This window comes from Ochotona curzoniae, unplaced genomic scaffold, assembly GCF_017591425.1.
Source record: "Ochotona curzoniae isolate NIBS_2020 unplaced genomic scaffold, NIBS_Ocur_1.0 scaffold_4701, whole genome shotgun sequence".
NCBI classification, from domain to species: domain Eukaryota; kingdom Metazoa; phylum Chordata; class Mammalia; order Lagomorpha; family Ochotonidae; genus Ochotona; species Ochotona curzoniae.
In genome coordinates this window covers 60,645,011-60,655,683 of record NW_024467122.1, presented here as the reverse complement: position 1 = coordinate 60,655,683, position 10,673 = coordinate 60,645,011, and positions in this window count along the sequence as shown.

The window sequence follows — 10,673 nt, the reverse complement described above, 5'->3', positions numbered from 1 at the left end:
TCAAGTCCTCGCCTTGCGCGTGCCAGAATCTCATATAGGTGCCAGTTCAAATCCCAGCGGCCCTGCTTTCCATCCAGCTCCCTGCTTGTGGCCTGGGAAAGCAGTTGAGGACAGCCCAAAGCCTTGGGACCCTGTATCCATGTGGGAGACTTGGAAGAGGCTCCTGGCTCCTGGCTCCTGGCTCCTGGCTTCGACTCAGTGCAGCTCCAGCTGTTGCAGCAGCCTGGGAATTGAATCAACGGACAAATCTTCCTCTCTGTCTCTCCTCTCTGTATATCTGACTTGTCAATAAAAATAAAATCTATCTTAAAAAAGAATATGGTCCCACTTAGTCCCAGAGTTCCCGTGGTTATGGCAAGTTACATTACATATCTCTTCAAATATTGACAACCTCTCAAGTTAGTCCTCCGCATCCTGCACATGAAGACCAAGGAGGTAAGAGACATCGAATAACTTACACCATGTGACTAGCTCTAGCAGTCAGCAGAGCTGGAGCAATCTGACATGTAACTCACCAGCTTGAGTCCTGAAAGGCACAGCATGATGCCTGGCACGTTGGTGCGCACTGCGTGTGTCGTCACTGAGGAGAAAAAAAATTCTAGTAAAAACGTTTTGCAGAGTTTGTTGTGATTGGCGACAGCTTAATTTTTCTTGTGACTGGTGTGGATACTAATAACCAGTAAATTTAATAAAGTTTCTTTTGAAATTTTCTTAGTAATGTGAGGAAGTGTACCTGAAATCCATGATAATCCTTTATCCAGAGAATTCTAAACTTACAAGACCTTTTACTTAAGAGCAGTTTCAGTGTTCATGAGTTTCAAAAATGTTTGTTTTTGGCATTGCTTGTTTCATTTAATAGTGAACCGATTTTAGCTCATCTTAAAAAGTTTTGAGTCATTGAGACATGTATGGTTCGTGTCTTACAGGGCTGTTAATAGTTACTTAGGGGACTTGTGCCGATTAAGTTCTCCAGGATTGTTGGGATTATTAACAGCAAAGCCTCTGGCCTCATCCTGAGGAATGAAGTTCCGATGCTGACAAGGTCAAGGGTGGGTCTTAAAGATGCTGGATGTGCTATTTTTATCATCTTTCTAACAACTGACTTGGCAACGCGTCTGAGACCCGTTCTAATGCAGAGCATGGCCAGTAACCTTCCATCCCCAGTGTTGGGTGCGTCTCACAATGGGCCCTACTGAGCAGCACATCTTCCTTTGAACTGATAGATGTTTTTTTTTTTCCGTAGAAATGTAGGTTTCTGCTGTGGTTTGGGTGTGTCTTCCCCAAAGCATGTGCCCCATGCAACAGCGTTGAAAGTGGGGCCTGAGGACTTCTCCCTCGTGGATGGATTCATGCTGATTATAAAAGGGTTCAGGCCTGCAGGCTTAACCTCTTGTCTTCTCTGCCCTGGTGCTCTGCCAATCCAGCCTGTCAGTCTTGGACACTAGTGTAACTAAGAAGTCCATCTGTTCAAAAAAAGAAAAAAGATATCTGTTCTTTATAAATTGAGATCAGGTATTACAGAAGCAGGCAATGGAATAAAATGGCATTCCAGAAGATGTGGGTCCTGGCAGTGGAGGCGCTTCACTTGGTCTCAGTCCCACTGCACAGGAGTCCTGGGGGCAGCTTCAGTCATCCGCACCTGCGCCCTAGGCCCGTCCACTTCACTGGGATTGGGCCCAGCTGCAGGTGTTTGATTAACGAGCTAACAGGTGATTCTAATCCCAAGGCTGAATACTATGTATACATTCCTAGACTTTAACATTGCAAATATTTGCAGTGGGTTGCATAGAACTCATGTCCCTTAAAGTATGTGAACTCTGATATCTTTATAGATTGTGGATGAAGGGTACCAACTTGGTTTAATTGGGGTTTCTGAGAGTGGGTCTGGTGGGAGGGGTTTAGGTGATGGGGGCGTGGCCTGAGGGTGGATCTCTCTAGAAAAGGCCTAGTAATGCTTAGCGGGCTCTCCATCCTGGTTTGCCTCGTCTTGGTGCCTCCGCTTCCGCCATGGCCGGCCTCCACAGGCCCTGGATTCTGAACTGTCACCTCCACAGTGTAAGTGGAAGGCTTCTCTCTTGAGAGAAGTTCCTCTTGGTTACTTTAACGGAAAGTGGGGTAAGGGCCGTTAATGAAAGGCGTTTGTGCTAGCAGGGCCTTTCCAGGAAGTTTTTAGTGAATCGTGTTTATGTCTTCGTTTTCAAGTGGCTCGCCAAAGCAGTGGGAGTGTTTGTAGGAAGGAGCTTGGGAACACTGACCCAGCAGTTACAGTTTTCAGGTCTGCTAGGAATGCCACTAGGATAGCTAGCTGGAGGTTTCTTGAATTTTAAAGCAAACCTGGAGACAAAGGTAGTCTTTTTATTTATATTTTTTATTGGAGTTTGATTAATATTCTTCTGGTTCGATGTGACCTTGGAATTAAACAGGGAGAACTGCATGGTCCATTTGCCAGGTTCTACATATTTTGTCTTTAAACCTCCCTGGCTAAGACATCTATCTTTCCCGCTGGTGTTTCTGTCTGTGGTTTGTCTCTCTCTCTCTCTCTTTTTCCCTCTCCCTCTCTCTCTCTCTCTCTCTCTCTCTCTCACACACACACACACACACACACACACACGGAGCACAGAGGACCTGTGAGTGGAAGGAATTTCAGTTTTTATCCTGAAAAAATGCTGTCTGTGGGTGAGCCTAGCAGATAGATGAAATACTGAAGGATCCTTAATTAGGTGTGGACAGGTGCAAAGTATTCCTGTGGGTGAACGTCATCTTGTGTTGGAGAGTTTCCTTTGCAAAACACGCTTAGTCAAGACAGTGTCTTCTCAATTTCTTAGGCTTGATCTACAAAAATATCCACTTGCTGTCTTTGCTGTTTTCCTCCCTGGGGAAGCCAATGCAGTGCTGAGTGCTGGGACCAGGCCTTGTAAAGAAGCTCTGGATCTAAGGGAATTTGGTTAAAGATTCATCGCTCCCCCTGCCAGAATAAGCCTAACTGTAAACTAGAAACTCCTGAGTGTTCACAGTTTGGCTGGGCTTGGGGTCTGTCACAGCCGTTCCCTGTGATGCAGTTATGGTCTGTGGATTCAGGATTAGCTTCAACTGTGTCTGTCTAGAAAGTTAAACTGGCAATCTGCAAGCAGTTGAAAATTTTAGCTGCCATTCTTGGGCTTAACCACTCAATCTTTATTACGGAGTTGTTTTATGGGCTAGGCACAGTGCTGCAGGCATAGTGTAGCGAGTGCAAGGAGTGGAAAGCCCTGCACCTGAGGAGCAGGCTAGGAGAGAATGTCATGGATACAGTTGAGCAGCACTCAACAAAACAAACATGGGTAGCAGAAGTTCTTAGCTAACATTTGAAAAGCTTGACTCATATCTTCTAAGGAAACAGCTGTGCCCAAATGTGTGTACAGATACTGTTGGCATATTTTAGCACAACACTGAGAACAGACTGGCTCAATAAGTTATATATCACATAATGGGCTACTCTCAAGCAATTAAGAATTCTGCAGAGCTGTTTCTACTGACATGGGAAGATACTTAAAAGGAACTCCTGAAAATTGCTGGTTTCAAAGGTTGGTAAGATTCTTGTACAACACATTTTCAGGTGTGAGCATTTCTGTTTGAAAGGGTATTCGTCAGTTCCCAGAGCCCGGGGTTGTGAAAACTGGGTGGAGGTTGCTGTGGTGGCATCGAATACGTAGAAATTGGGGAGGCTGCTGAGTTTTCCACAAGGCTAGGGCAGCCTCTCACTGCCTGCCCAACCGAGAATGATTTGATCCAGAATATTAAGTATCAAGACTGAGAAAACCTCTTTCTAATTCCGTTTAGCATTGCCTGAATGATAACCTTTTGATACATGAGACTTGAGATGTTGCTGTTTGTGTTTTAAATGAGATTTTGTTTCAAATGAGGAAGTATTGATTTTATAATTACAAAAGTGACTAAAAATGTAAAATCTGTGCTGGCCTCAGACTAGGAATGTTTCCTTCTGAGAAGGTTCTTGTTTTTTGTTTTTTCTTCCCTTGTGGATGTGTACCTACTGGCTGGTGTCACTGTGTGGCTTCCCTTTAGCTGAAAGTTGGGTTGTGCTCAGTCCTCAGTCTCCTGAGATGGGTTGTTGAACTTGCCAACTTAACTAGGATGTGTGTCCACACCAGGAGATCATCTGTTGTGCATTTCCAAAGGCTGGTTCTTAGAAGTTCATGGGTCTAGTCTGAAAAAGCCACACCCTCCAGCACGGGTCCCGCACAAGGGTCCAGGGCATTGCTGACACCTGTACTCGGCAGGTCCAGCAAAGCTTGGGTGTAATTGTGTTGGGATGTTGGCTGGAGTATTGTCCTTGTAGAGCTCCAAATGGGCTTGCTGATTGAGTCACCCCTGACTACCTCTGAGGAGCCTGCAAGTTTTATCTGCAGGGAACCCTGGCACAGTGGGGTTACCCTGGCTTATGGAGGACTGTTGGGACCTCTGCTGCAACTTTGACCTTGAACAACACTGCTCCTTAGGGAATTAGCCATTCCCTCGTGTTGACTTTAAGGTCACTTTACCTTGACAGAATGAGGAATTGTGAAGTGAGCAGGAAGGTCTCTTGCGTTCTGTTTTTACTGGACTCTGTTTTCCTAGTTAAAGCCTGCATGTCGTGTGCTGGGGAGTGTCAGGAAGATCTTAACATAGATGTATCTAGAAAGCTCCAATCCAAAACATGCTTTCCAAACTAACCCTTCTTTCCTGTCAGTCTTGTAACATTTCTATTTAAGGGGCCCACAAATATATGTGCACTTAATTTGATTTCACCTAATGTTTTTCCCCAAATAAAAAAATACAATTAATTCATCAGTGGAGAGTTTGCAGCAATTCTGACAGTTTGTGGTGACTCCACCAACACTCGAATTGCGTTTATTTATTTCACATTTAATCGGTGGCAACAGGCAGAACAAAATAGGCAGTTTTGAATAATTACAATGGGACAAGTGGGAAAGTCACGGGATTGGAGTACTTGAACCCCAGTGCAGAAGCCGGCCTTGGAGATGGCGAGGACTGAATCCTCTACAAACATGAGATTAAATTCCCAATGCCTGCAGGACAAATAACTTCATCAAGTCTTAATTTTGTCCACTGTGTGTAATTGTAGAAATCCTCTGGATTGAACAAACTGGAGGCATGCCTTGCTGTGCTCCGTGTGACTTAAGTCATTAGGTTGTTAAGTCCCTTCTGCTCAGGCTTGCTTGGGTGGGGAGTTCAGGGTTTGGTCACTGCCCCTTTATGCTTTAGTAGCCTTCTCCAGTCCAATGTTGGTTCTGTTTGCCAACAAGTTGCGGTTTTTTTTTTTTTTTGGGCGGGGGTGGGAGAGGGATTATTTTGAAAAGAATATTTTGGATTGGAGCTTTCTAGAAACATCTGAAGAGCTGCATTTTGGGGGCTGCTGTGATGGCTTAATAGGCTAATCCTGACTTGTTTGTGTCCTGGCTGCTCTGCTTCCCATCCAGCTCCCTGCTTGTGGCCTGGGAAAGCAATGGAGGATGGGCCAAGGCCTTGGGACCCTGCACCCCCATGGGAGACTCGGAAGCTGCTCCTGGCTTCAGATCTGCTCAACTCTGGCAGTTGCAGCCACTTGGGGAGTGAAACAATGGATGAAAGATCTGTGTCTCCTTGGTGTAAATCACCTTTGCCAATAAAATAAATCTTTTAGAAAAGTTTTGCATTTCTTGGTTTTGCTCCCTCAAACTAGTGGAAGAGACTGGAGAAATACTTAGACAAGGGACCACTTGACATAATCATTTGGTACCCGAGTCTTTTTTTGTTCTCTGACAGTCCACACAGTAACCCATTTCCTTCCTTCATCACAAGAGAAATGCCAATCAAGATGGATGCTTTTCCTTCTAGGTGGATCTTCATCATGTCCCTTCATTATAGTACATACAAAGAGTGTATTACTTTATATTTTTATGTATGTGAACTCAAAAAATGACCTGAGTTGGCAGATAAAGCCACTGCCTGTGCTGCCAGCGTGTCATAGTGCATCGGATCGACTGCTGGCTGTTTCACTTCTGATACAGTTCCTGCTGATGGCCTGGGAAAGTAGAGGAATATCGTCTAGGTGCATGGGCCTCTGCATGCGTTTGGGAGACCCTGAAGAAACGCCGGGCTTCAGCCCACTCTGGCAGTGGCTATTACGGCCATTAGGGAAGTGAAGCAACCAATGGAAGACATAACTGAGAATTTCAAACCAATTTTTAAATCTATGGTCTCAGGGGTCCGGTGCAATAGCCTAGTGGCTCAAGTCCTTGCCTTGAACCTGCTGGGATCCCATTTGGGTGCTGGTTCTAATCCCAGCAGCTCCGCTTCCCATCCAGCTCCCTGCTTGTGGCCCGGGAGGGCAATTGAGGACGGCCTTAAGTGTTGGGACCCTGCACCCGCGTGGGAGACTCGGATGAGGCTCTGGGCTTCTCTTGGCTTTGGATTGGCACAGCTCCAGCCATTGAGGCTGCTTGGACGGAAGATCTTCGTCTCTGTCTCTCCTCTCTGTATATCTGCATTTCCAATAAAAATAAATCTTTAGAAAAAAAATGGCATCAAACTGAAGCTATCCTATTGTAGCACGCATTTCCCCCCCACTAAATATTGTTGCATGTAGATATAGTTTATTAAATGATGATAAAAAAAGCTATGTTGTTGGAATGTACCACAATTTGTTTTCCATTACCCTAATGAGGGACATTTAAACTAGCGTTTAATTTCTCACTAATCTAAACAATGAATGAGTGATTCTTTTATGTGTCATTGAGATTTGGACTCTAAACCACTTGATTATAAAGCCTCTGCTTTCTTCATTATATAAAATTGCCTCAAATGATACTTTTTTCGGATCCCATTTGATTGGATGGAGCATATTAAGCATTTACATGTAGTAATGCCATTTCCTTTGCAAATTAGAATTATTTCACTAATTTTGCTAGAATTGAAGAGTGGATTTAGCATCTAAGGCTGAGCTGTGGACGGCTGTAGCCCCTAGCACCTGGAATGTGGCTAAAATTAGGATGTGTCATGTGTATATGCCAGCTTTTGATGGGAAAATGTGAAACAATTATAAAAACTTTGTAAAATTTTGGCTTTGAAATGCTAACTTGGACATCTGTTTAGAACTGATTCTAATGGAATATTTAATCTGCTTTTGTTTATTTGCTAATATTCCAAAATTCATGGGCAAATTTGTGGCATGCATTGGCTTGAGCATTTATCAGGATGAACTGATGGTGACTAGTCTGCATGTGCCAGGTGGGGGCAGCAGAGAGTTGCGGTAATTCCTTTGTAGGCCGTTTTTAATTGCGTTATCAGGCGGAGAGCCTCATAAGACAGGGTGGCCTGATAACGCGAGGGTTAGGTCTTGGTTTGAGGGGGATTGGAGCCCCGAGTAACCAAAGCTGCTTAAATTATGGAAGCACGGCTTTGAAATCTCACCTAGTTCCACTTGAATCTTGTCAACCTGAGCAGCTTTTTTGACCTCTTTAATCCTCAATTTTTGTAACTGTAAATTGGGCATGATGATACTTACTGATGTGTTTGTTGAGGCATGTAAAGTGGCCGCCGTGTATATTGAGGATTTTCTGGTTTCATCATTTCAGTGAGTCGCTGGGAAAGCCTCAGGATCTGCCCTTTTGAAGCCGTAGCTCCAGCCTGGAGGTCCTAACCGCATGTAAGTGCTACGTGACCCATACAAAGCTCAACACTCCCGTTTTTAATCTCTTTGCAGTTTCAGGAACAGCTTAGAAAGTTCTCCCAACTGAGAATGGAAAAACATTGGTGTTGTACTTTTTTACCAAGAAAAAGCCTTATATTCTCTTTATCTGGCTCTAAATTGGGTAATGCACATTTGTTGATGACAGAATTTGTCCAGCTGTGTTAAGCAAGAAGCCTGTGGAGAGCAGTGACATGTGAAAAAGTTAAGTCAGAGGGGTGGGTATTTGTCGCCTGGCTGTGATGCACAACGATGGAAATCGAGGCTGTGTGGACAAGGCTTGGACTTCTGAGCAGTGCTGAGAGGGTTTCAGTGCTGGGATTCTTGGGAAAGACCAGCTCTAGCGAGCAGCTTCTCTGGTCCCATAGAGTCCCCTGTCTCCAAGCCCAATTTTAATTTTACTCTTGATTTATTTTTTTCTTATTTTTTTTTTGAAAAAAATTTATTGGAAAGTCAGATTTACAGAGAGGAGGAAAGACAGAGAGGAAGATCTTCCAACCTCTGGTTCACTCACCAAGCGGCCATGACGGCCAAAGCTGAGCCTATCTGAAGCCAGGAGCCTGGAAACTTTTCTGAGTGTCCCACATGCGTGCAGGGCTCAAAGGCTTTGGGCCGTCCTTGACGGTTTTCCCAGGCCACAAGCAGGGAGCTGGTTGGGAAATGGAGCAGCTGGGGCATGAACTGCCGCCCATGTCCTGGCACTGGCAAGGCGAGTTGTGCAGTTGAGCAGTTATATGAGGCCCCATGCTTGATCTAATCATTCATCAGCAGTGATTCTGCAGAACACATCACCCATCTGAGTGGCTGCAGTGTCCCTCTGAGTGTCCTCTAAATTCTGCCCAATCTCTTCTAGGCTCCTAATGCCATGCAGAACACTTTCATTGCACAGTCAGTCCATGCATACATGAGCTTTTCTTACTAGCCGTGCTGTTTGACACTCTTCCACAGCCCTTCAGTTTTTTCCAGTGTATCTATATATTTAGTTAGTTTTCAGTATTCAGTATGGTTCCTGTAAGAATATGACATTCCCTCCCTCCTCCTTTTTCTCCTGTTTTCCCTTCCTCTTTTTCATTCTTTTGCTTTTGAGATAAATTACATTTTAAATTTAATTTTAAATTTTTATTACATTAAAAAGATTTAATGCATCATCAAAGAATCTTAACAAGCAAAAAGGATTCCACATGAATGGAAATATAAGCAATGATTGTAAGAATGGAATGAAAAATGACCATTTCTACCATAAACAGTGCCTTTTAAATTAATCAGATCATTGAAACTCCCAGGTCTGTCTTCAGAATGGCTCTGGTTTGTACCTGGACTTTGCCAAGCTGTAGCTGAGTACAAGCCAGCCAGTGTGTCAGCTTTCTGAACCTCACTTTGTGCCTCTGTCACATCACTGCACAGTTGTTGGGAAATGAGAATGCCCGGGTAAGGTAACCAATAGTCCCTAGTCCCTAGTAACCAATAAATGGGAGCTTTCATTGCTGCTGCTAACGTTCTTGTGAGTCCATTGGGTCAAGATTGTGCTGGTTGAAATCCAGACTGGGCCAGTTCATTCTTGGAGACTTCATTGGCTCCCCCAGGAGCCTACTCTGTGGTAGGTGTTCAGTAAATAATTGAATGATGAATTTTGCTTTCTACCATCCTCCGGGGGCTATGTAATGAAATGTTGCTCAGGCTTGAGTCTAGGAGTGAACAGAGGACCCTTTCAATAAGAAAATGATCTCCCAACACTTCTCTCGCCTTCTGGGGAGTAGCATTTCTGTGATGGGGGGCTGGTTTAGGAGCTGCCGTTCAGTGCTGGCTTGTAGAATTCCTTAGTCCGTTCTGTTACCTTGTGAAATGTTTTGGTCAGGTTTTCCCAGCTGATCATGAAAAACCTGGAAGAATTGCCCTTGATAAATGCCTCCCCACAGCAGAAGGGCTGAGAAAGCCAAGCTGGCTTGCCGGTGTATGGGTTGCTTGAAACCACAGCTTGGGGATCAATGTGGTGGACTACTCCTGTGACTGAGTGTGGAGGAAGTTGGGCAGGGAAATGAGTACTTAAAGGACAAGGCTGTTTTGGGGGCAACTAGCCATCAAGAGGAAAGAGGAGTGCGTGTTCCCCTTCTGCTGCTAAGGGACTAACGGCTGGTATCCTATATTTGCACATGAATCTGATTTACTGGAGTCCCCACGATGCTAGCTCACAGGGAAGCTAGCATCTTGCCCCAGATGTTCTCAGGCCTTGTGGCTATTGGCAGGTGTTCTAGGTTTGTCTAAATTGCATGCTTACCGGAGACAGCAGTGTCCTTGGCAGGGAAGGGCTGACTGTCTGCCCAGAGCGCCTTCCTCTCACCCTGACTTTGAGAATAAAGTAGACCAATGATGTTGGTAGCTTCAGGGCTAATTATTGCCACCAAGGTCCCTTTGGACTTAGCTTGACAAGGTCAGTTTGTCCTGGGAGGATGATGCAGTCCTCAGGTATGAGCTGTGGGATAGCCACTGGCCTTCTGTACTGCTACGTGCTTTGACTCATGCTGGAGAACAGGAAGCTAAGTAGTAGTGTGTGCTGGGAAAACAAAATGACTCAGGAGTGATACAGTTGAGGGTGTGAAATACAGCTGCTGCCCAAAGGGCTACACCACAACTCTGCATCTCTGTGGCTGTCCTTACCGTGGCAATTTAGATGGCTGAGAAAAATAGCACAAGGAGGTAGACCAGCTGCTGATGCTGCTGGGTAACTGATCTGTCTGCCAGAGGGGCCATGTGTCCTCAAGGCAGTGATGAAACCTGAACAGGAGATTTTATTGTTGATATGAGAAGTGGAAGCCAGTATGGGTTCTGGACCAGGTCCAGAATGGAAATACAGAAAGGGGTGATTTCACTCTTCTGTCAGCTATTGCTTCATTTCTACCTTTAATTTTACTAACACAAGGTGGTGGGCTTGCATTCCTGGGTTGCATTA